This window comes from Solenopsis invicta, chromosome 9 (genome assembly GCF_016802725.1).
Source record: "Solenopsis invicta isolate M01_SB chromosome 9, UNIL_Sinv_3.0, whole genome shotgun sequence".
NCBI lineage: Eukaryota > Metazoa > Arthropoda > Insecta > Hymenoptera > Formicidae > Solenopsis > Solenopsis invicta.
The window spans coordinates 10,040,699-10,066,231 of record NC_052672.1 but is presented as its reverse complement, the minus strand read 5'-3'; the positions used below and the strand labels follow the sequence as shown (position 1 = coordinate 10,066,231).

The 25,533-nt window shown below is 43.0% G+C and overlaps 1 protein-coding gene and 1 long non-coding RNA gene across 4 annotated transcripts in view; one reads left to right on the top strand and one right to left on the bottom strand.

The window, feature by feature from the left end:
- Nucleotides 1–25,533, top strand: part of LOC120358716 — a 255,925-nt gene that overhangs the window by 35,702 nt on the left and 194,690 nt on the right. The gene's annotated exons all lie outside the window — the stretch shown is intronic.
- Nucleotides 2,387–25,533, bottom strand: part of LOC120358717 — a 39,593-nt gene continuing 16,446 nt past the window's right edge. Inside the window, exons 2-3 of the long non-coding RNA XR_005575599.1 lie at nt 11,187–11,321; nt 2,387–4,438 (exon numbers count right to left, since the gene is read on the bottom strand). This is a non-coding gene — a long non-coding RNA (uncharacterized LOC120358717). The remainder of the gene's footprint in view (nt 4,439–11,186; nt 11,322–25,533) is intronic.

The following is a 25,533-nucleotide window of genomic DNA, read 5'->3' as shown; positions in this document are numbered from 1 at the left end:
TGTATACTTAATAAACTTTGTAATAAATTTTTATAAAACGGCTCATTTACTCACTTCGTCACAAGTTTTTGTTGCATTAAATAAATATATTGCGGATGATTTTAATTCTTCAGTTCCCCTTTATCCACTTTCTACGACACACCTTTTAAGCATATATTCTTGGCACAAAGCGCATTTTTAGATGGTAAATTGAAAAGTGTGCCTTATTTAGAGCTGAGTCTCATTTCCTTTAAGTATCACATATAATAGACATTTTTTATAAAGACGGTACGATGACATTCCAGGAGAAATAAGATGAAGCACGTCAACAAACCATTAATTTTTTATTTACATTTCTTGATTGAAAAAAAGTCGATAATTATTATATTTATACGCTATTTTTCGGACGAATATATTTTTATAGTTTCCAGCAGTTTATTTCTACAAGGCACAATATCGGGCATCTGTTTTTGTACGATGAAACTTGTCTCTCATTTAACAACAGCGCGACTTAATTAATATTAAATACGGTATACGTGCGGGTAATTAGTTAACGTTGAATTTATCTTGATATCAAAACGCGTGTACCAGCGGCGACCGTTACACGTTCGTGTGGGACTTTGTTATATTTTATCACGGGGAATTACCCTCATTTTCGATTTCATGCAGGGATCGGCGTTTTACGGTGCGTCGCATCGCCGGGGCGCGCGCAGAGACGTTAGTTTAATTCGTATTACTTCCCTCATAAATCCGTCGGGACTACGTGCGCGTCTGCAGGGCGACAGTATAACGCGGTGCATAACGTAAAATTCATATATGTACTCGCGTGTATATATATCGCGGTAAACGCTCGCCGAAGGACCTGCTAGGAGGAGGGTGGAATCGCAGAACAACAGCAAAACCACGAGAGAGAGAGAGAGAGAGAGAGAGAGAGAGAGAGAGAGAGAGAGAGAGAAAGAGAGAGTGGGAGGGAGACTTCCACGATTCCAACGCTCGTTTTCGATCCTTCGCCCCGGCGAAGGCGCTTTTTCCCTCCCTTCCCGTCCGTCTACTCTCTTTGAGCCGAGTCTGTTCCGATTCCAGGCAGTTTTTGCTGAAACATCGTACCGTTGATCCGGCATTTTCCAGGCCGCTTGGTTTATCGCTCGGCTTGATCCCTCTGTTCGTACCGCGGTGTTACAAGCCCCTGCAATCGATGTTTTCGTCCCATCTTTCTTACTCCGGCCACGTTCTTACGGTCTTCTCCTCTTCTTTCCGCCTCTCTTCTCCACCGGCGCCGTCGCTCCTCTCTTTCGCCTAGTCTCCGTTATCGGAATTTACCTATATATTTCCTTTTATCCTTTGTTTCTCTCTCTTTCTCTTTTCTACTTTTTCCAACCTCGGCAGATAACCGCTGCTGCCGCCGCCGCCGCCGCCGCCGTTTGTCTCTCGACTCTTATAGTTACATATACGCGGCGATGTAAAGCTCTGTACGGTCCCCTGACCGTGCATTCAAGACCTCGATCTCTCGCTTGGGAAGGAATTGACTTGCGATATCGAGTGAAGTTACAATAGAGATACATTACGCGGTGCCGGAGAGAATGGAGTTTTGTCGAATTTATTTCTCGAGAAACGATTTAAGAAACGAGGTGTTTGTGATATCGATGAGATATGTTCTTTTATCTGTCTCCTGGGGATTTATTTCGCTTACAATATTCGATTTACTTTTCGCCATGTATTTTGACAATTTCTTTGCGAATGACCGCCTTTGAACCGATCTTCATTTTACGCGATCTCGTTTGCTTAGAGAAAATGACCCAATCTGACGGTCATACTCGATAAATTACAGTAAATTATTTGATAATTTTGAAAAACTGGTCAAATGGTAATTTAGAAATTTCAGAAATAAAAAATTTTAATATGGAGTTTAAAAGGGGCTTTTAGTCTATAACACGAGTAAAATATTTTATTTAACTCGTATTCTCCGTAGAATATTTTAATACTATATATTTATTATATGCTACATGTAACATGTAGTAATTAGAAACTAGTTAATACATAGTAATTAGTGAAGCTTAAAATAAAATTTTTATTAAAATTTTCAAAACAAGAGATGTGAAGTTGCAATATAATTTAATTTATATTTTTCATATCACCATATTTTACACGTGGAACAAAAAGGTAACACTTAAATTTATAATTGCATATAGAAAATAAAATCAACTTTCTTTGTAATTACTATATATTGCAGAAATATTTAACAAAAATCTAGAATAAGCAACAAAACAAAAAGACAAATTTATAAATGTTAATAAAAATTAAGAATTATGTAAAAAATTGTCGGTTCACATTGTTCTCTAATTCTTGTTCATTATATGACTCATCATTAGAAACAAAATTGCTATTCATAACAATGATGGTCGCGCATTCTCATCATCAGAGACAGAGAATATAGAAAATATTTATAAATTTATAGGAAAAGTGTATTAATTTGGATCAATTAGAGATATAATTAATAAAAAAAATGTTGCTTTATCTCATGGATTAATTTGGAAAATTATCACAGCTCATTTGCGCATAAAATTATCAAGCACAACGAATTTTACCAAAATTATCAATAAATTATTATCTTACCGTAATTTTATCGTAAGTAACTGTCATATTGAATCCGGTAATTTTACATCTCTACGTTTGTCCATTAACTCGGTTTCCTTTAATGCATCGTAGTTGCGGCTCCTCCACGGTGTTTTGACACTCGCCGATGCGTAACGTCGACCACTATAACATGCCGCCCGATCCATTTTGCAGCGCGATTTATTTGCGTCACCCTTCCACCCTCCCGAGAATCGTCGCGACGCTCGCTGCCGATAGAATCATTGTCGTATTTCATAGAGGGTGAGGGGGAGGGGGCACAGGGGAAGTGGAATCCCCCGGAAGTGGACGAAGTGGTGCAATCCCGAAAGATTGTGCGCGCCGTAGACAGGAAGCGCGCGGTCAGAGGATATAAATTGAATCGCGGGGTTTCGCATCCGACGCGTAAAAGCGAGTTCGCACGCCCTTTAAATCGTCAATGCGCCACTGTCTCCCCCGTTTCTCTTCCCCTTTCCTCGTCTGCTTTATTGCGGCGCTAGACAACCATTATGGAACGGAAGATGCCAATAATTTTCGTGCCGCGCCGCGATTACGTCGCTTGTCCAACTCGGCGACAGTTCGGTGTCCGTTAATTCGATGTTCTTGACTTTCGGATGTGTCTGCTCTTTTGTTTGAATGACTCCTCCCCTCATCTCTAACGTAATATTAACATGGAATAAGATATTCTTTTCTTAATGTAATAATCAAATGTAAGGTAACTGTACCCAACATGGCAGACTTGTTTTCAAGTAGTTACTTGGTGAATTGAACAAATAATCCGAGTATGTTATACAGACTGTCAACGTGACTTGTTTGCAACAGCTGCTCAGTTTGTGTATTCTGTTATTGACAGTGAAGTCAAAGGTAGAGTTTTCTCGATTATGTTTCTCATGATCTAATATTTCGTGGGAAAGCTTTTACTGCTTTCTAACTGTTAAGAGAGAGTGATGGTTGTAATTTCCGCAGTTCATATTATTGTACATATAGCTCTAGAAATTTGTAGTTTACAACCTTATATTTAATTTACATTTTTATCGTAACATCCTCATAAAAAAAAAAAGAAAGAAATTTTTTGCCAGGTAAGACCGATATGGTCTAGTTATATAATGAATATACACACATCGATCGTAATTTCTTCGGTACTTTTATTAAATAGCACTTTTTCTAAACAAAATTTTTATCTAGATAAATATTTGAAATTGTTCAGTATTTTATATTAATGTTTAGAAATGTTTTCTACTTTGAATTGGATCATCAATTTTTATTTCTAGATTCGGCAAAAAATTATAAAAAAATTACAAAGTTTAGATAGGTCACATAAGATACAGTTACTTTATTTGAAACATCGTTGTTAATATGAGGAACAATTTCATATTATTTAATACCAATCATTTTAATGAATATTAAAAAAAATACTCTGCTCCGCAGAACGAGATAAAGGTGTCATGCGCATCGTGTGTTGCAAAATAAAACATTTGTTAATTAAAGTTGTCGTAGATATGGCGAGCCGCAGGATTAGCCCAAAGTATTCTCGTACCGGTCGCGGTGACCTGTGGCTAGCCGTTGGCTTAGATACACGGGGCTTAGATTCGCCTTGGGTTTGCTTTAGGCCACCCTCACGAAGGCGATACGTCAACGTCATAATGGGGGTCATAAATCCAGCTCGCACGCGCCTAAACCTCGCTCGCTCGTGGGGGGGTCCGCACGCGGACCATGCATCGCAACCGTCCATAATCCGTCCGCGTGTTCATACCTCTGCCTTAGTTTGCACGCTGACTTCATTGGATATTCCAGAAACTTCATCCGTCATACCATATAGTTATCCGCTCGGAACGCCGTGAGAAAGTGCCTGTGGACAAATAAACATAGGGATTACTGTTATTAATTCTTACTGATTTGAAAAGAAACAAAATATCCAAAAATTTAATATGCAGCTGACAGAAAATATATGCTGTGTTTATAGAAGAAATTATTTTAATTTTTTTTTTTCTCTTGACAGAAGGGAAATTTATACAAACGCGTATTTTTAAGACCCCTTTCACCCTTCTCTTTTTAACCACGATTTATGTAACTCTTGATATTAATTACGCTGTAGAGCAACGACGTAGGGGCGCTATAATAATGGTATCGCGTTAACATTATTTCACACAGCCGTTATCACAATTTCGCCTTTGCAGGTGCTAGAATCTAGATTACTCGAGCTATATATGCAAGTAATTAACCGAAAGCAGTTTGTAGAAATAATTTCACCTTATCGCGCGGGTAAGGCAAGCGAAATAAATCTACTCTACATTTTCTTTTATTCCTCGCTAACTCGAGCGTGTTTCGTTCGCAAATCAGTGGTAGTAGCCCCAAGTGGCAGTGTCGTTGATGGCGAAATGTAAGTGATGGCAGTAACCTCGAAGTTATCGTGCGGCGAACAGGGTCGTAACGAGCATACCAAGCGTAGAACGCAGGTTACCGGTCGAAGGTTGACATTCTGCCACGGTATTATGGCCAATAAGGGTTGTTTACCCTGACGTTGTAACGCACACGCGATCGTACGTCAGGCGACAGTGTCACCGTAAACTCGTCAATCCGTTACATTGTACCTGCTGTCAGCTATTGCTACTAAGCGAGATTATTAAAGTTCCGTTTGTCACCTACTTAATATCAAACTCGAGCGAGAAATAGAAGAACAATTTTTATAGAGAGAATATTCGTTCGAAATAAGCTGAAAATTTTAAATTAAAATGGGATTGTTGGCAGTCAGAGAAAACCGAGAAATCAGAGAAGAAAAATATTATTAACCCAAGATAAAATTAAATTACTGTAAATACCAATTCTAAATTTTTTAATTTTATTTTGTTTTAATTATTGAATATAATTTTATAAATTGTTTAAGGAAACCTTGTAAATATTTTTTTATAATTTTTAAATTTTGTAGTGAAAATGCTTCAATAATTATGTGTTTTTTGAACGCGAACGGATTTATTGCGAGAGACATTGTTTTATCCTTGTTTTGTATGCAAATAAACAAGATAAATGTTTCTCTCAAAAATGCAATAAAGTCTTATAAATGCGTTAAAAATATAATTAAAATTTTATTTTGTATTATTTTTTATATATTTTAAAAAATTTTATTTATACTTAATAAAAAATGTTAATCTTAAATATATTAGTTTTGAATTATTAAGTAATTAACTTTATAAATTAATAAAAAATTTTTTCTTTGTTTTTATCAATTGCTTTTTTTTGGTTTCAAACAGGAAATTTTTTCAAAATGTAAATCGCAAAAAATCAAGGAACATTTTTCTTTCTGTTTTGTTGTTAACGAAATCCCGTTAAAGATAACGTTGTGAGCACGATACGCACTATACGCTCGTTGACAGATACATAAAATATTTTTTTTTGTCTTTTGAGACGATCTGTCGTGTGAGTAATAGATGCTATGATTTCCCAAGAGTCTCTCTTTCTCTTTTTTTCTCTTTCACACATATCAAATGTTATTACATTTTTATACGAATGCGTGTGACCATCTATCTTTCTCTTATGTAATATTGTACCTGAAAATATTGCGCTTGAAATTATAATATTATCGTAACACAATTGGTATTAATAGAATAATTATGAAATCGTGATAAATATTTCAATGTTATAATGCATCTATTAATGACCCGCAGAGTTTGGAAATATTTATGTTCTCGTTGGAGCAGGTCATTGGATTACATGCTACACTCGATTCGCTTGTATCGGTTTTGCTGTGGCAAGTAGGTTAATGGCGAAACCATTTCGAGACCTTTAACGTCGGTATCGCGAAGCGATAGTTTCAATTCAATTTGGGGGAGTCAATTATGTGAGAACGGCGGATGCGCTTTTAGATTATTCGCGATAAAGCATTCGCGATAAAGTGAATTATTGTGAAAATATTCATTCATTCGCTTTGGAATTACACGTATAATATTACGTATATAACACGCATAAAAATAACAATGAGTGGGAAAATTGGTTTTATTTTAATGGCTAATGTATAATGGAATAATGAAAATGGGAAATATATAGGTATACAAACTCGCGGCTTGCAAAATGCGGAGTGATAAAATAATATGAAGCAATAACGTAATTGGTATCTGAAAATGCACGAAAGCGGAGCGCGACGCGAAACGTCGAGCAGCGGGAGATGATAGAAAAGTGTTGGGAAGGCCGGATAATTTATCAGGGTAGAAATTTAATTTTCTTGAAAGCAAAGAGCTATGCGACGCGACCGATGAAGAAAACTCGCAGTGATGCGGCGCCTGCAATCCGCAGTTCAACCAAAATCACACGATCATTAAATAAACGCAGCGTTTGAAGCGATATCGATCCTATTTTCCTCCGTCTTCGAAAGGAAAGAAATTTTACAGTAAAACGCGTTGATATAATGCTTCTCATTTGTCAACGTAGAAAGCGGAAGCATCGATTTAACCATCAATTCGCAAGTATTATTCCAATTCGAATCTAATTATCGAGTATTATTTAAATGTAAAGAAATGCGGGAGAAAAGTGCACAGCGTTCCCATTTACCGAAACGTCGGTTGATTCGAAAACGAAGCGGGGCTTCGAGCAACGAGGTACGAGAGGTGAGGAAGTGGTGTGAGAGCGAGCGAGCGACGGAACGTCGCCTTCGTCTTCGACGAAGACGAAGACGACGACGGCGACACTTGCTGGTCGCCAAGAGCAACGTAGCAACAATCCCGTTTAGTACTCCCAGCGTGTCTGCGCGGTGGAGAGTACAGAAACGTGGTAGTGGCGGCGGCAAGCGAACGAGCTCTGCGGCGGTGCCAAGGGGAGGGTGTGCACGAAGGGTGGATGAAAAGTGAAGAGTGGGGTACCAGGATACGAGACGGCTGGCTAGGATGGTGTTGCGGGGTGTCGAGGGGCGCGCAAGAGGATGACGGAGGCAGTCGGAGGATACAGGGGATCGGGTGGAGAGCCGAGGCAGAAAGGGGGTGGAGGAGGGTAGTCTGGGTGGTTGGTTGGTGATGCATTGCGCGAACTCCCCGCGGCGAGGTCACGTGACTCGTACCCCCGGCCTATCATTGATCGCTCCCCGGAGGAACGTCGGACACACTGTACCCACCAAGCATTGTACCTTGCACCTTACCAGTTTTCGGAGGGCAATCCTCAAAGCCGAAGAGAGACGGAGAAATGGTGAGGTGGACGAGAGATGTTTCCAGCGGCGAACACTTTGAAACGTCGCGTCGCGTCGCCGCCGCCGTCGTCGTCATCGTCGTCGTCGTCGTCGTCGTCGTCATCGTCGTCTCGGCTTTCTACGATTTCATGCCTTGTCGTTTGCGAAATTTTATTTTCAACTTGGTAGTCCTTCACTTTGTAGGAATAATATGTAGCATTGCCTTTTTATTAAATCTTTATAACAGATACGCAAAAGTAAGAACAATACGATTACCTTGCACCTTATCGATCAACGTCACTATAACAATGCAATCCTTTTACGACACACGGTGATATCAGTAATATTGCAAACGATAAATATTCCGCTTGTGTTTTTCCGGAATATTAGGATGCAAAGTCGGATAATACTTGAATGTGTGAGTGTCGTGTGGAAACATGCGAAGCTATTTTTTTCCTGACAGAGACCAGGAAGACACTTTAGCAGAGCGTTACACCTGAAAAATTCCTATCTTTCTTCCTCCGTGTTATTCGCTGTTTCGCAACAAGCGTTCTCTTCGCGAAATAGGTTGTAATATAATAAAATAGGACGAGCTAAATATTTTATACCCTCGTACGTAGAATGTTATACGTGAAATAACCCGGTCGCGCGCGCGCGTATCTCGCGGAGAATATCGGAGAGACAAAGAGAAATATTACACAGCAGAGCGCTTCCATTTAGAACATAATAATTTATACGCTTTGAAGAATTGAAATTTCCTATATTTCACATACACGGCGCGCGGAACCAGAATAAATATTAATTATTTTAAAATGCACGGGGGATAATCACAATTCCGAACAGTCGACGCGATGTTATGGTTAATTCTCACCGAACTCGCAGCCGGGGAGCTTCCATACATCGAAATAGACAGAATAATTTATGGTTACACGTCGAGCGATGAAGCTAATTAGCAAATGATATTTAACGGCGTGATAACGCGCTCTCGCGCGTGTCCGTACACTGACACCAAGCCGCGCGGCATCCGTTTCGGATTCGTTCAATGTGTAATTATGAAAAATCTATGTCATTTGTGTGCTTTATATGACTCCTACTGATCGTTACACGTGTGAACGCCACCAATGGCGCTTCTGCCACCAGATTACAGTCTGCTGTTACAGATTTATTGACATTTTCATTCGCGTCCGTGTCGACAAAAGGCGGTTAACAGTTAATACATGTAATCATAAAGCGTAAAACTAGCAAAGAGAACGTACATACGCGTTGTATATTTTTGGAAAAAATTTTGTTTATTACCTGGAAAAATGTCGCGTCGCTGTTGCCTCACACAAATACAAATAAAATTTTCATCCGGCTTATCGACAAATACAAGAGTTCCGGGATCGTTCATCGCGTTTATTGTACAGATTCTTGCTAATAGGAAAATAATAACGCCGAACAAAGGGCCGCCGGCAGCTCGCCCGAACGATCCCGAGGTGACGTTCGACGGGAATTGGAATTTCCTGCGGTTCTTTTGTGATGCAAAGAGAAGAGGTCGGGAAACAGCGGCGTCGGTGCGAGCAGGAGACAGCGATGTCTTTTAGAATTAAATAGTTACGACACCCTCAAAGGCCAGCTGCTCGGACTCGGAATCTCGGCTCTCGCAGCCCTCCCTCGCAACCTGCTCCTTTCCCGCGAAAACTCTTTAAATCGCTCCTTTCGCTCCCGGCGAGAGAATTTATTAAAAGGGTGAAGTCGAAGAAAAGAAGGGTAAGCACAGCGCCGGGATCTAAAAGCGGGCCGAGCTTTAATATATTTTGATTGATAGGATTAGCACTTCCTCGATTCATGGCACGGACGGGATTCTTAGTTGGGTCAAAAAAATAAGGAAGGAGCCAGGAAGAGTATCATCTACACGAAACGTTGGGAAACGTTGTTGGAGACAATCTCTGTGTAACATTCGTGTCAAACGTCGTATTTGTACGTGTATATACATTTTTCAGGAATGCAAATGAATTCCGCTTTGCGTCTCGTAATTTCGTAAACTCGTCGTTCATCAGGATTGCGTGACAGATGGAATGGCGGAGAAAGAGGTTGAGTTCTAGGGAGATTCTGAGGCGCGAGGGTGGGAAACGGATGAACCGGATGGTGGCAACGTGGAAAGCCGTGTAAGAAAGAACGAGAGACGAAGAGAGGTGGGATGGATGGTGGGTACAAGAATAATTGAAGACGAGTTTCCTTCACTTCGCGGATAGGGGTGGTTGCACGAATGGGCGCGGGGGAGTAGGCTGTTGATGGAGGCAGCACCAGATGTTATCTTCCTCCTTGGGGTGACACCATCAACTTTTAGACAATGCGAGGACTTTTCGGCGAAATATCAAACTTCGGTCGCGTCTTGTCGACGCCAGTCTCTCTCCTCCCGCCTCGCTCCTCGTCCCGCCTTGGCACAACTCCGCTCACCGATGACACAGTTGGCCGTTATTATTAAAATGTAAATTTCTCCGGAGATTTGTCTCCAGCGACGATATATCTGGAATTTGTCCTTATTACTGTAAGATCGTATTGTTCAGCGAATGTACGTGTAAAGTCAAGAGCAAGATTGAGTGGGTATTCAACAGACATAATTATGTTATAATTTAATTAATATTCTTTTCTTTATAGAAATTATTCGCGATGAATATTACAATTTATACTTTTATTAGAACGTTTAAAAACGTCACGGATTAAACATTTTCTCCCAGCATTAGCTGTAAACTAAATTATCTGGAACTGAACAAAGTGAACTCGCGATATAATCTTTTGCATTTATCACGTCGTTTATCTCACACTATCTCTTTGTCGAAGATAAAATCGCGTAGAGCTTTTTTCTCACCTCGTACATTGTCAAAAGCTAGACTATTACTGACCAGTCGTATCAGTGTGAAGTAAAATGACCGTTCGGTCATTTAATGCCATCTAGAAAGGGAAAATAGCAGTTGAAACGACCCTCTTTTTCTTTGGAAGTAACAGCAAGACGATTATGGCCATTCGACTCGCGAAAGGGAATCGAATGATTTGATCTTGGCGAGATAAAACTGAGGCGAGAGGAAAGACGAGAGAGAGTAGAGCGAGAAAGAGAGAGGGAGGAACGAAGGCGAAACATGGCCAACTCGCAGTAGGAAATGGAGGTGAATTCAGGTACTCGAGATCGGGCAAGGGAGACAGATACCACGATGCAAGATGGCAAGAAAATGGGGGTGAAGGGCTAAGTATGAGATCGGGGTACCTTTATCGACGCCATCCTACTCGTAAATTGAATCAAAAGGAGCGAAATGAGGAGACGACTTCGGAGGGGGTGGTGCCCGAGGCGACGACGACAGCGAAGGTATTTTACCGGGAGTTAAAATGGGCCTTTAATCAATGTCCCTTCTTAACTACAAGCCATGAGATAAACGGCCGGAAATGACGCCCCGATAAGAAAATTGCTTACCCGACGTCTCTCAGCACGACGACTCTTTCGAAAATTGCCTCGCTTTCCCAACATCCGGTGCGTATCTTTGTCCGTGCTTCTTGGTAAACCGTTATCAAAATTGATGTCCGCCCTATCGACGATTTTATCAACAGCCTGAAAGGGGAAAAAAAAGTAAGATGTTGCTCTAAAACGCGACATAGTGTATTTGTACATTAAAACAATCGTAACAATTGCGTGCTCAATATTAAGTGAAATAAAATCAAGTATTGTACATTCAATATTATGAACGTATTTAATATATTGAATATTTTATATTGGATAATGTGGCATAACTTTTTATAATATTTGCAAGCTTGTATGAAAACTTCGCACCAATAGAGCTCATTACTCGTAGAACAGGTTACTCCCTCGTTTACCGCGGCAATTTATTACAGATATCAATCTTTGGTATGTGAAGCAGTCCGCAGCATTTGCATGCACAGGACGCTTCCCCGGCGACAGGTGCGACCGCAGATAAGCGGTCGAATTTTTGGGCCAATTATTGGCATTTCGCAAAGCATTTCGGGCCGAGGATAAGCGATGCACTTAACGAGCATCGTGGCATAATGCGTTCTTTTGCTGATGCGGCTATGCTGAGGGCATGATGCAGGTGTTGCACTATCTTTCCGTGTGTCCGCAGCATGTCGATTGTTCCATATTTGGTTACAATTTATTATACAAGATTACTAATTTATGATTGCGCGAGTCAGCGGACATTTGAAACATTATCATTTCTTATTACGTTTCCTTATTACTATTACTAGTAAGTGTTATAATGCCTTTTAAATACTTGCGTTATGAATACAGCACTAAACAAGGCTCACTTCTAAATTTGTCACTTAAAAACGTGCTTTATGCCTAGAATATATGTTTAAATGGAGTGTCATAGGAAGGTAAAGAGGAGCTGGGAAATTAAACCGATGGCAACACATTTATTTAATGTGACAGAAGCTTATAACGAAGTAAACAAGCCGTTTTTATAAAAACATTTGTTGCAATGTTTATTAAGTTCTAAATTATTTTATGGTTTACTATACATGTAATATTATTCAACTTCCTAACTATAGAAAAAACAAATATACTTATATCGGATTTTTTAAATAAGTATATTTTTTATAAATAATGTACTTATGTCTATTTCTACGTTTATTGTTATGGCCTTTATTAAATATTTGTTATGTGTGTGCAACCGAGAAAAACGATTTTTAAATCCGCTAACATTCGAGAAATTAAAATTGCACTCAAATGGCCAAGAGTTGTTTAAAAATTAAAAAATTACATGCTAAATTAAACATAATTGTGATATTTAATAATAGATTTCTAAGGAATTTTGTTTTTGTGATTAATAATTCTTTTAAAAGAGATTAGAAAGATAATGTTTAGTTTCTTTTATTTTTAATTTATTTTTTTATTCGAGCCTTATCAAAAGCACACGCACTTCATAAGGCTCAATGTCAGAGTTAAAAAAATTTTTACTGTTTATTTAAAAATGTGTTCTATATGGAAGATAATTTTATTTTTGTGAGTGATTAAAATAAATATTTTATTTTTACTTGATTTATTGCAATATCTTCATAAATAGGATTTATAAAAAATAAAATAAGTTAGGTAGGTAGGTTTTATTCGGCCCAGGTACTTCATTAAAATATACATGTGTACTTATACTGCATACATCTTTTATAATGTAAAATATGTTAAACACGTTAAATATGTAAAATGCGTCAGCCTTTGTTAACAAGCTGATGACTTATCGGTATAAACAGCAGATTGAATGAATATGTAAGACTGTCTGTCGATAGATACAATTTCGGGAAAAAAAAATCCGAGTTACCGACTTCGCTAGTAGTCCATTATACGAGATATCTGGCGCAACACTGGTAGCGAATCTCATAGGCTATGCAACAATTATCATGCAAATAGGCGGCCGTTTAGCGGCTGCGGATCGCGGAATTGAAATTCCGACTGCGTCTAGGGGAAGGAAGACGCGCGAACGGCGGAACGCGCGAGACAAGCGGTTGCCTGTATTTTAATGCTCTTATACGCAGCGCCAAGTATTTAAGATAGTCAGTATAGGAAGGTCGAAGGGAAGGAAGGGAGATGGGCAACGATAGAATCGGAAGAGAGAGAGAGAGAGAGAAATTAACGAAATAAAGGAAATCAGGAAGCGCGAGGGGGAGGGAGAAGACATCGTCTTGTAGGAACGAGCGGGCCGACACGCTGTTAAGTATGGGTTTACGGCAGATGCATATCGCGATGTATATATTGTGTTTTACTCGGGGAAGTGCGTTCCGGAGTAATAAAGGTGCCAGCGGATGGCCGAATACCACCGCCGCCGTCGTTTCCGCGAGACAGTCCTCGATTACGTATTCAGATACGTCGACGATCGACGTCGTTTCAGATGAGGTGGAGAAGAATACAACTACGAGATAGGGTAGAAATTTAAGACAATTTCGACAACTGTGATTTCGATTCTTCCCAGAACAACGTATAATTTTTTTTTTAATGCGAGGTTCACCTCTTGGAAAAGAAACACTAATAAGCGTTTCGATACATTGATTACTGTATTTCATCAGTTACTGATATAACAATCAGTTTATTGAAACGCTTTATCAGGTCTCTTTTTCCAGGGGACATAAAAGCGAGTAAAAATATTTTGCAATTTTTGCGCACGAGGAATGCTGGCGTAACAGAATATTGCTGTTTACGGAATCTCGGTACAATTTATACCAATATTACGAGCAACGGTTCGAATAGACGTGCAACGAAAGAGATCGAGTCTTCGTCGCGCAGGTAGATCGCGCGGAGCATCGAGATTTATAACTCGTGGAATCCCGTCGGGAAAGAGCGTCCTCCGTGAGTACCTAAGAACGGTGCATCAGAATCCTGCGCTCAGCAAGGGGATGGGTGTGGGGCAGAGGGTGAGGGGGAGTTATCTCTCTGGATATATACCGGCCGTGCGCGCGGCGAGAACAACGACAAATGTATCGAGGTATTCCCGAGGAATTGAACCGCAGCTCGCGCGCTCGCTCGCTCGCTCGCCGGGGCACTCTTGCCGCGGGGTCACGCGAAATATGCTCGTTCCTCCTTCGACAATTTGATCCCGCCGATGAGATAGCATTGTGAATCCCGCGGTAAGCGCGCGACCGGCCGGTCGGTCGGTCGGTCGGCCGGCCGGCCGGCCGGCCGGCTGGCTGGCTGACTGGCTGGTTGGTTGGTTGGTTGGTTGACTGGCTGGGTTGGCTGGCTGGCTATGAGACGATGACTCGATGCCGGTAACCGCGACCGGCGCGACCGGCTCCTACTCCGCTCTCTCTCTCTGTCTTCCTTTCGTTCGTTCTTTCCGCCAGGAGTCGAGATATTTATATCGGGCGACCGGGACCCGCCGATAGCGCGCGCGTTACCGCTCTTTTCTCGGTAGCAGCCACGCTACTTACGCGATGGTAGTCGAGCTTTCATGTTTCTATCTGGTACCGTGCCGCCGTGCAGTTTTCCGTCCTGCCCTCCCTACACATCTTCCTCGTATTTCTTTATCCTACTTTCGCCCTTCTTTGTTTTACTTACGATCGACGTCCGTAGTCTACACGTGGACGGCTTTAGCGTGAGAGCAGCACATTACCGGTTAGCTCGCGTATCGCTTGCCTCCTTCATCTTCTTCCCTCGCCACCTTTTTCCGTTTTAGTCCTTCTACCTTTCTACCTCCTGACTCGTCCCACTCTATTCTTTCCTTCTCTCTTCTTTTCTCTCCCTCGTACTTTCTTTTTCTTTTTCTCTTCCCGTCTCCGATGCACGTATATACGCAGCATGGTCGCATGTTTTAACACGTGTTTCGCGCAAAAATTCACCTCGCGATTCGCCGATAAGCGGGCCGATGTTCTCCCAGGTCGCGCCGTCGGCAGCGCCATTATACTCCCGCAGCGATTTCTGGATTGTCGCGTAGTAAATATCCTACAGTCAGATATCCTCCCCGCACGATCCTCCACGCTGAGAGGGATTCCTTTACGCCGAGCTCCCGCACGGTTTCGGGAATGCCGCAGGTCTGTAGATAGCGATCGAAATTGCTGTGCGCGCCAGCCGAAATTTCGTACTCGAGCCCGGCAAACGCGTCGTGATAATCCATGGCTTTAGCGGGAGTTAAGTTCCGATTAGTCAGTGAATATAATCGACCGTCCGAGAGTGTTAATATTAAATACATCCCATCCTGCAGGGAAACCGTTCCTTGCGTCAAAAGCACTCAATTTGCGTGGACACCGTGCACAGTCAGCATGTACATTCAATTGCTCGTGAAACGAGCGTGACCTTCATTTCTACGCGTGTTCAGGAACGACGACGATTCAACGCGTATAAAGCCACGCACGTAGTCGCAGCACAGTTGCATCGTTGCGGGATAAGCGCTCACGTGGGCACGTTCGCATGATATAATGCCACGCATAAGCGCTACCGAGCGGAGTATTACCAGGGTGTGTGTGCGTTATTAGGTAGATAGATAGAGAAAGGGAGAGGGGATAGAGAGAGAGAGAAGGAGAAGGGGATAGAGCTGGTGCATTATGACGAGGAGTAGATTGGTAAATACACAACCCACTTGCCATAACTCACACCAACCCAGCGAATTATAAATTATGGTCGGTTGTTGCGCGGGCGCGCGTTCTCGCACCTGGTAAGCGGCGGCGAAGCCGACTCGTCGGGGATGATTTCTCACCGGGATGCTTAACGGACAGAAAAATTATGTTTCGCGCACGGGATCATTTTGTCGTGGTCGCGCGGCGCAAGGTGTGCGCGCGGGCATACGCGTAAAAATTATTGCGCGATTATTGCCCGGGTCATCGCCATCTGGTTCACGCTTGAGCGAGATATGTACAGCGGTAACGTGAGAGGATGCATTTTTTTAAGGGGCTACACCAATGTTAACGCTTGTAAACATGGAGAAACTTTAGGAATTTTTTTAGTTAAATAATAAAATAAGTAAAAATTCAGTTTAACAGGCCTTTAATGTGCATGGTTTAAACTGCACAAACAATTTTTGTTTTATTTTTTTCTTTGTGCAAAAATGGCTGCGCTGGAGCTTTACAAATCTTTGGTAAAAATAGTATTTTTATAAGATGTTTGTGTAAATGTTGAGTAGATGTTTAATTGGAATTTTAATTGTTTGATAGACGTCCGACGAGTGTTGTGTTTTCAGAATGTTGCAAATATAGAACACTTTTAATAAAACATTCCTCGAACGTTTGTAACATTCCGAAAACATACAACTTTTTGAGCGGCTTGCAGCAAGTGTTGTATACTTTCACTAAGGACGAAAAACGATTTTTTTTTATAATTTACATTAAATTTGCCAGAGACACAAATATATGTTAAAATATTGATTTTTTAAACAAATTAACATTTGAAAACAGTTTCATTTTTAGTTAAAAAATTTAGTAAAAAAATATTTATAACAAAAAACTTTTAACCGATCGTAAAAATCATTTGTATTTTTTTAGAGAATTTAATTTAACAGCTACTGTAAAAATTTGTTAAAGTTACGCTGTAGTCAATTAAAAATGTGATTTTGAGAAAAACGCGTTCAAAGTTTTTAAAATTAGCTGTAAAACTACTTTAAAAAATGTTATCACTCACGTATAAGACTAATTGCATCTTATTTTTAAAACTCTATGGCATTATTTAAAACAAAAAATCTTTTTCGATTTTTTGAAAATTTTACACTGGCGTAACTCCTTAATTTCAATTCAAGTATATAACTTATGAAAACGATGATGAGATGATAAAGCCGTAACATTAATTTCTCAACGAATCGATTGAAAATTTATTCAATTAATTTTTACACCGGACGGCGTGCGAAATAAATATGTTCGATATTCATAATGGCCTCGGGAAATATATACATTGGCATTGTAGAATATTTCGAAGCGTTCGATGTGTCCGCCAGCCGGGTCCCCAAATCGCCTTCCAGCAAAAAGGGCCGATCAATTTCAGATTTATAGTCCGGCCGCGTTAATTAGTAACCTGGCGTCTGAAACGGCGAGAAAAAACACCGTGTCCCACCCCTTCCTGTCTCTTGAGGCTCCGAGAGTGGCAAGTTGCCGGTTTTGTCGGCAAGTCGCTCGATAGGAGCCCGATATCGGGCGACGGTATTTTGTATAATGAATCGTGTAATTCACATCCAAAAGTGCAGTACACGATTATCTTTCACAGCTATCGTTATTAATCGTGAAAACAATGGGTAGCCGTCGTCCTTATTAACTGTGCACTTTGCGCCGACAGTAGTAGCGAATATAGATGTAAGAAATTTTGAGAGGACAAGCCAATTAGGGTTCGTAGCGTCGCATCTTTGGGATCTAAAGTGGCAAACAGGTGTGAGACGAGTATAATCGTGTATATATATGTGCGTGCGTACGCGTGAAACGGTCGTGTTAACACACGTGCGAATCCGGCGGGCTCAGCGGGATATCAAATCATTTCTCGCCGCGGCGCGGCGCGGCGCGGTTCAGGCTTCCATGGACCCGTTCTTCCTACCTGCCTTCGCCAACCAGAAATTGTCTCCTTGCAAGAGCTAACGCACGCGAATAGCTTTAAACGTTGAACACGAATGAGAGAGCTTTGCAGCCGCTCTGTCCTTGTATTTATATCCGCTATCTGCGCTTACACGCGTACGCGGGTCATGTTCGATGTTACAATCATGTGCTAAAAAAGAGAGAGAGAGGGGAAAGACAGAGAGAGAGAGAGAGAGAGAGAAAGAGAACGCGAAAACGCATGCATTTTCCGCTTTATCGGAGCAACCAGGTCGTTCACGTTATCTATCGGATAGCTGTCTACTTTGTCGAATGCGCCGTGTTGCACGAGCACTTGTCAATGGTATCGTATGACACGCAGTTATCGGCCGCACTTCATCAGCGCGCGATATCGTTTCGACTTCGATGGCGGCACGTTTCGCGTTTTGCAAGCTGCTTTGTATACACACGCGTGGCCACCAGTTGTGCATTTCCTTCGCGGCCACGACTCCGCCCCCGCAAACGCCCCTTAGAAATTATGCGATCCGTTGCGTCACGGGACGGTACACCTGTGCGGTCGTGTCTCCTCGACAAGAACGTGACTCGACTGCCCGACGAGTTCGGTCATTTTGAAAACGACGTGAATCTATAATTCCTGAGAAGCGAAATTACTGGGTGGGATGTGTCGTTACCACAGCGCGAATTTGTAGCGTGCGCAAAGGCAGACCCGGATCTGCGTAACGATCTTTAACGCGGCGTTATAATTCCAGGCAGCATGGAACATTGCAGCAATAAGTGTTGCAGCAACGTTGCAACGTTGTTGCGATATTGCTGCAATGTTTAATGCTCTCTCGGATCCCGTATGGCAATAGCAAATACATTGCAAAATATTGCTACAATGTTTCGGCAATATTGCTGCAACGATAAAATGTCCGTTTCAGAAATATTGATACGAAATGTTGCAACAATGTTAATACAATATTATATATGTGGCTGCAATGTTGCTGTAACATTTACGTATCAATATTTCTGAAGCTGACATTTTACCATTGCTGCAATGTTGCTGAAACATTGCAGCAATATTTTGCAATGTTTTTGCAACGCTGCGCCGTGAGGAATGTTACATTCAGGTATTTCTTTTGAAATATTTCATGCGATCTTGTTGACGCTTCAAATACGAAGTTTATCCGATTATTCGAGGTAGAACTCTCTGCAGATGAAGCCCTGATAAAATCAGTACCGTACCGAACGAGTCTCGATCTCTCGTGTATACGGATGAGTCGGTAGGTCCTCGATTCTCGATCCTCGAAATCGAGCGGCATCATGTGACCTATACGCGCGCTATATACGATCCGAGATCCACTTTGGATCGTGTCTCGTATACCCGACGCGTCGTGGAGAGACTAATCCTCCGAACTTGCACAGCTTCGTACAGCGCAAAATCGCGCCTTTCACGAACATGTGTCTGACATTTTTAATCGTCGGATTAAAATAACTGATGCCAAGGTGTAGTCCCGGAATCCATTATCCGGCGGCGGATGAGGGACCGGCCACCCAAAGTGTCGCGTGTCCCCCGAGACCTGCCAGACAATGTGGACCGTTTTAAGCCTGACTTTAAGTCGTTCTGATTTTGTCGTGAAACATGATACCGCGCTCGAAACAAATAAAGAACGAAAGACCAAGTACTTAACCAAATTTTAAGCGGCAAGCGAAGCGTGCAGTCCCAGCAATCCATTTCGAAATTAAGATTCTTAAAGGATAAGTAGTCTAAAATCCGTCTACGTCAAATAGAAGATACGACGGAGCGGCGGCGGCCGCTTTCTTTCAAATACGGCGGGCGTTTCGCCAAAATTCGTGAAAGCCAGCTTTCCCCCTCGTCGGTATATGGCTACATCAGGAGTTACGAGTAGCGCCGGAGGCATCGTCGCGATCGAGGGATTCCTTTATTGCTCGGATAATAATGATCAGACCCTCGGCTGACTAAAGAAACGCCCGAAGGTTTACTGGTAAATTACCGAGCATCCTGCAATTACTGATGTAAGGAGTCGTAGGCTTATTCTCTGTATAAGCACCGGCTGTAACGCGGGATTCGACGGAAGTTGTTTCAAGAGAGCCGCACTTGTATAACTATTAAATATTTTCGGTGAGGAATACGCATCGTCTCTCGCACCGCATATAACTGTAACGTATATACGACCATCTTGGTGCGATAGAGCACGCGTACCGTACCATACACGTACGGTAAAGAGGGGAAGCGAGGATGCAACAGGAGTGTACTTCCGGAGGGCGGTACTTCTCGCGGTGGCTCTCTACGTCAGCAATTCGCTATGCTATTCGTTCATGTGCGTGGCCTACGTGCATAAGTGTTCCAGGTAAACTCCATTACCGGCAGCCATGTTTCTTGTATTGCTACCGTATACTCTCCGCTATTCATGGGCAGTTTGTCAAGACGGTCATTGCACGCAGGACAGGAGTGGTTATCGGTTTACGCTCCACAAAATTGCTCGAATGTGGCGTAACAATTGCGAAATCTGACATCTCTTTTTTTCTTTTTTCTTTTTTTTTTTAAGTAACGGAACATTCGACGTTTCTCCTCAGTACCGGCCGAAACTAAAGGCAGATTTAAAGATGACAAACAATAAATAATATTTACGAACGCATATTTTGCAAGTTGGTAGCCGCGTTCAGGTTTCCAGGAAGCTCGTAAAATGTTTACCGTGAGCACATTTGTTCTGCCGTGCACACGATCCGCTTAAAAAGGAATATAATAAATCGAGGTCAACGGTAGTACCGCCGAGAGTACAAATATGTTAAAAATTAGCTAAACAAATATATATTACTCCGATGGTCACATTAAGGCTCGCGGACAGTTAATTTATTCCATTTACGTGGACGCCAATGTCACTTCGCGAGAGGCCAGACCCGTGTGCGCGATAGCGCGATTGAAAAGCGGCGAATTAAAGCGGCAGCCGCCGTCACGAATATATTCCATAGAAATTCCATTATGAGAAAACCGTAAGCGTATAATTAATATTACACGTAACTAGATATCGTTGCGCATATACGGTATGCCCGCGTAGCGAGCCGCGAATACGAGAATACGAGAATGGAATTGGCACGCGGTAATGCGGCGGGTAATCAAAATTAAAATTCAGTCGGGAGCGCGCCGCGGCACTTTGTTCAGCGGGATTCAATTTAAAAAAAACTGCTACGGCGTCATTTTATATTCATCCGCCGTTGGTCCATCTCGGAGCGCCGCCGCGTACTCTCGTAAGTAATAATTAAAAATACTCGTTCGCGCGGTTCCGGCTCGCGTTAATATCAGCCCCGGCGGCGGCTGGACATCCGTGCATTTCCATCGCTTTTCCATCCCTTAACCAGCCCGCGCGCGCCCCTTCGGCGTTTATCTCGTCATCGTTCTCTTTTGCATTCTCCCGGACAGTTCTCCCCGGCGCGGCGCTTCGCGAATTTGCAAGCTTTTAATACAAACGTGGCGCGCGTATACCGTCGAACCCGACTTGTTGTCAACGCCGGTCCTCCTCCTCCTCCTCCTCCTCCTCCTCTTCCTCCTCTCCACTTCGCGAGTTCCCGGCTGTTTTTCCCGCCGTATCTCGACGCTTCTCCACCCCCTTTATGAATAAATCGAGAGAGGGGAATGCGAGTCGTTTTCACCTGCAATCGTCGCGGTAACGCGATATCCTGCCTCCCGAACGCATTGGATCTCTCTGGTGGAAAACGCTAGTCGATTTTATTTATGTATATATATATTTTATATATACACACACATATATATATACATATATATATATTCAGTCCTCGTGTTACCGTCCCGGGTCTGAGCTGACAGATCACACGGAATATGCGTTGGCCGTCGCATTCGTTTCTGTCGGCGTTGTCTGTCAACGTAATGAGCAGACACGTTTTGTCGATATAACGAGAAGGCTTGACAATTCTCCGCCGAGCACTAAAACTCGCGGCGCTTATAGCCGCTTAAATGCGGAATGTCAATATGTGTACGAGCAGAATTTATTGATAGATACATTAACCAACTCGCGGCTGTCTTTCATTTCGCCAGGCGGGAGAGGATAAACCCGGAATTACGTGTGCGCGCGCGCGCTGCGAGCTATCGAATCAGCGACGGATCTTCGCGTTTGAAATATCATTTTTGCCACGTCGCTGTCTCTCCGATAGTTTTGTTTACGAGTTGTCGGCGCTAATTTTACTCGACAGCGCACGAAATGCTTCCTTCGCGCTTCGTTTGTGTTCTCTAAAAATATTTCGAAACGTACCCGCGCGCGCGCACACGCGTCTCGACATGCCGTTAGCTTTTAAGCGATGTTATATCCGAAACGTATCCGTGTTATTACTTGGATATAAGTGGATTGGAATGTCACGCGTCCTCGTTCGAGCTTAATGCTCTCATTGTTTCTTGAGCATGTCCGAGCGTTGCCGCTCGTTGTCGAGACATGCGCGTGCCACTTACTTTCCGAGCATAAAGGAGAGAATCTATCATCGAAGTTCGGGATCTCGCGACGTGTGTCCGCCCATCTATTCAGGAAACGTGCAATAGGCACACTCGATGTTTTGCCTACAGGCCGTTTTCTAATGAATGCGGTGAAATAAAACGAGCTATATCGCTGGGGGTGTACACGCGCAACTTAGACGGCTCTTTAAATTACATGGGCGGATATAGTCACGTGCCGAAGAAAATACATCAACGATCTCGCCGAGCTATCGACCCTAGTTCGCGTTAACACAGTTTCCTTTTTGCTTTCGTACGTGCCGACATGATTGATACCTCCGCTCCCCCAAGCATTTCAAACCAGGAAACTTATAACTGCGTTTTGACATTAAATAATGTACGATCGCAACGATTGGCGGATATTTTAAACTGTCGCAAATTTCTTTCACCTAAGGCGATGGCTATTTTAAGTGGGTACTTAGCTCCCTTTTAGTTACCTTAAAATTTAATATTTTCATGGACTAAAGCCTCTCTCTGGATCCGTACTATGGGTGACCACAAGAAACATCCATCTCCCAGCATCCGAATGCAGTCTTGTAAGCGAGAATCCCGGTAAAGTCGGGGACCGAGGGATGGCGCGAGAGCCTTTTCGCTGGCGCATGACATCCTTGCTCCGACTACTCGTGAGCACCCTAAACAAAGGGATATTGAGAGACCTAGAGAGAAGAGATAGGGTAGAGAGGATGGTGAGAGTGACGGAGGGAGGAGGGGGAAGGAAGGGCGCGAAGGATAGGCGGACTACCACCTTAAGGATCAGAGTGACTTCGTCACAATAGTGCGTCACCGGGAATCCAAGGGGGTTTATTAAAGCCGTGGTTGGCGATACAACTCACGTTCTCTGCTCTTCCACGGAGCACCCTCTCCTACCTTCTTCTTGAGCGTGCTTTTCCTCGTCCCAGGCTTCTCTCCCTCCTCCCCCGCGCGGTGCCGCATTTATACGCTTACCCGAGAGTGCCCGAAATCGGATCACCCTTGCGTTTTACAACGGAATCGAAATTTGAAATAAATAATCCTGCTTCGTCTATATCGCGTATTATATACTTTTTGTTTTATAAAGACGAAAAGAAAGCGATTTATATTTAAACGACTCAAGAGCCGTCCGACGTTTTGGTTAAAGAGACTTGAAAAAGAATGAATTGAGATAAAGGCAATTATATTTGATAGAATTTAATTTATATTGAAATAGAAAGAAATTTCTTCTGAGAAAGGATGCGAGTTGAGCGAGAAAGTGTCGTGCCTGGAGGATTTTCGTTCGTAAGAATAATCCGCGATACGACGAACTTTCCTACGCGATCGCGGCGGGATTTCCGGTATATCGCTCCGCGGCATTTGCATGAGCATAATCCGAAGACGAGGATACGCGGCGCTTATACGTGCGCGCTATATTCATACCAGGTATAAATCAGGACGTCGCGCCTCGGGGGTTTTATCGACAGGGACATTACGCGAGCATAGCGATGTACGCGTGTAAGAAGGCGACGGTGGGTAATCGGGACCCTGGAAACACGTGTCCCACATCTCCTCCGCAACACCCCCCTCCCTCCCTTCCCTCCCCCCGTCCCTTTCCGAGGGTAGTAGGTAGCTGGCGGCCCCCTAGGAGCGTAGCTTGCCGAAGGAGAGGGACTCCTCTTGTCGGTGATAGTACGACTCCTTTTCCGCCGCTATACGAACGTCGCCCTCGTTGACACGAAACGCGCATTAGGCGCGGCTGCATCCTTACACCCTCCAGCTCGTCCCAGGCCCTCTCCCCCTCCGCTTTTCCCTGCCGCATCCCCGCGTACCCCGCAAACCGGTCATACTTTAGGTGCTTCTCACCATCAGGAAAACATCCGTTATAACGGCTGATACGCGCGACCGACGATATACGCATTGATATTTGTCATCGCTTCCGTCTTAACATATCGGCAATGTAATCGTGAAGTCTCGTTGGAACAGGACCGACACAGAGGCGCGGAATTATTTCCCTCGATCCTCGTTTTCCTACTCTCAGTCTCTTCGTCGTCACTCATCCTGTCTTACGCGCAACTTTTTTCCGTTTCTCGAGTAGCTAATTCACGCACGATGATTACAGTCCGTGGTTAGCATCCTTTCCTTCGACTCCGATCGTTTACACTTTTTATCAATACTCTATCGGTCCATCATCAAGTGAAATTAATGTAATTAATGATATCCGCACGAAGTATCGAAGGGTTATGCAATAAAAAAGCTTTGTATTTCAAACGTGAAAAAAGAAAATCATTGCAGCACGCCACGTTGATAGGCCGTTTATTCAGACCAGGGTTTCAAAAGAATCATTATCCTTTCCTAAAGCGAACAAGGAATGTATCGTCGTAATACCAGTAATCCTTGATGCGATTTTTAAAGATATACCGTATTTCATAAATCGCCGGCTCTTTTATAATCGGGCCATCTCGCAAAACGCGCCCGAAGAACTACACGAATAAGCGCCGGGCGATCGCGTATATCGCCGGTGCAATTTATGTTTAACTTGTCGTAACCTATTGTGCACCGCTTCGCAGTCTCTCTCTTCTCCCGGCCCGAGCAATTTTTTCTCTCCGTAGCGTGAGATAGATAGAATGGAATTAGCTCGGTACGCGTGTACCGGCGCCGTCGAGCAAAGCGATAATAAAAGGTCGCAGGAGTAAACTTTCATTTTTACTGGGCACCGGGACAATTTTTATTTTGCCGCCGACCCTCCTTCTCCTCCTCTCTCCTTCGTCGTCCTTCATCCCCCGCTTCCTCTCTCTCTCTCTTTCTCTCTCTCTTCGTTCTGTCGCTACATCTATCCGTCGCTGTCCTTCTTCACCCGCGGCAGTCGCCGGAACTTGCATTAGCGTTTCGTGGCTGAAGCCAGAAGGGTGGCTCGGCGGTGGTGCTATACTTCCTGGACAAAGTAACCGCGCCATTGTCGCAACAAACCACCCACCCAGCCAGCTCGACCTTCTCCGTGCCCCGCGCTCCCTTGCGAAACGCGTGTCCATTGTACTCGCGTCGTGTTAACGTACTTGCGCCTGTATACCGCCGCAAATGTAGAAGCAGTTTCTCCACGTTCCTCCGTTAGAATTGCACGTTATACTAGTCGCACGCGCCTAGTTTCAGCGAGATTCCACATCTGGAACTTGCTGGCATACAACTCCGTCGCAGTTATGACGGATCGATTGCAAAGGGCATGACCGAATTTATAGTTTAATAAGATGCCTTCTTTCCGTAAAGAAGGCATAATTCTGATGAGTGATAACATTCGAAATTTGTAATTATTACGGCTATTGAAGAGCCTGTAATATTAATGACAAGATGGCGTTTGATACGATCGCGGGTT